Source organism: Nicotiana tomentosiformis, chromosome 11 (assembly GCF_000390325.3).
Source record: "Nicotiana tomentosiformis chromosome 11, ASM39032v3, whole genome shotgun sequence".
NCBI lineage: Eukaryota > Viridiplantae > Streptophyta > Magnoliopsida > Solanales > Solanaceae > Nicotiana > Nicotiana tomentosiformis.
This window is the reverse complement of record NC_090822.1, coordinates 50,008,748-50,010,118: the sequence shown is the minus strand read 5'-3', so window position 1 is coordinate 50,010,118 and position 1,371 is coordinate 50,008,748. Positions and strand designations below refer to the sequence as shown.

Here is a 1,371-nt window from a genome sequence, read left to right as displayed (position 1 = left end):
GCAATGGATGGCTAAATGACGGGTTCTTAAAAAATAAAAAATTGAAGCCAATTAATGTCCGGTTTCTGTAAATCTATATAATGTGGACGACTAATTCTTCGGCCCATTCATATATTTTCGATCTCCACAAAGAAGCTTCGTGTGGTCTCTTTGCCTGCGTATTCAAAATACGGTATTTTGTCCATTATTTTTTAGTTTTTTTTTTTAACTTTAAACCTTTTTACTAAATTAAAGTTATTTTGCAGTAGAATAATAGATTCATGAGGCGATGCTAAATCTGTGGCGAAAGGTCGAGCACCACCAAATATTACTGGTATCATGAAGTTATTCTTTGCATTAGTTTATTTTTAAAATTGATATTTTTTTCCTGTTTAAAGCGATTTGAAATGTTTAGCGTATGCGTGCAATCAATTCGTCGTCTTTTTCTTTGTGTTATGTTTATGAATTCCTATGTTTATTCTCTTACTTAATTTTTTCCTTTCCGGGTTATCATTTTCGCCTTGCTTAAATGACAAAATATGATTAGTGAACTTGAACTGCTTTTGAGAATAATTTGAAGAACTCAGTTTTTGGTAAAATAATGGTAAACTCACCTTCTCGTAATCATGCTATTTCTTATGCGTTCCTTTGATCTTTGAGCTGTAAACCACAGTAACCTGTAGGTATTTATTCTTAATTTATTAATATATTAAACAATGGAAATTGTGGTATAAGGCATGAACAATATATACCGTACAGTGATTTACATCACTTTTTTGACCCAAGTTATTTGTGAACTGAAATACTTTTTTCACCCGACTTTTGATACTTTTAACATTAAAAAGACACTCGAATCTGCCCTAATGTTTGATACAAGTTTAGAAAAATCATAAAGAATACATATTTGAAAATCTGAGTCTATCGCTGAATTGATATCGGTAGCCGAACACGTACCGTGGCAAAATTTAGTTTTGAGTTGTGTTATTTAATTTTTTCCTTTGTGAATAATTTCTCTCTTTTATTTGTTGTTCTACTTTTAATTGTTTTTTGCAAAAGCAGAACATACATACCCTTTTTTAAAATTACCTTATACAAAATACATATCCTTTTTTAAAATACATTTTCGTTGTAAAATTTTCGATAATTTCAGTTTACATCTTTCATTTATATAACTTTGGGTCTTCCTATTGTACCAATTTTTCGTATTATTGTTAGAAAAGTATCAGTTGATCAGAACGTACGAAGGGCTTGCAGGGTGAACGGCATTTTGTTGTACTACTAACACTAGATGCACTAGAGTAATTTAGTAGCGCCTTTTGAATCGCGATCTGATTATTTAAAATAATATAATTTGTTAATTTGAAATTTTGGGTTTAAAAAAAATTTAAACCT

The 1,371-nt window shown here is 30.0% G+C and overlaps 1 long non-coding RNA gene across 1 annotated transcript; it reads left to right on the top strand.

Annotated features, from left to right (window-relative positions):
* On the top strand, positions 1-478 carry LOC117274676 (uncharacterized). The gene is made up of 2 exons (XR_004504824.2): positions 1-172; positions 246-478. It is a non-coding gene; the product is annotated as an uncharacterized lncRNA (long non-coding RNA).
* Positions 479-1,371: the final 893 nt, after the last annotated feature.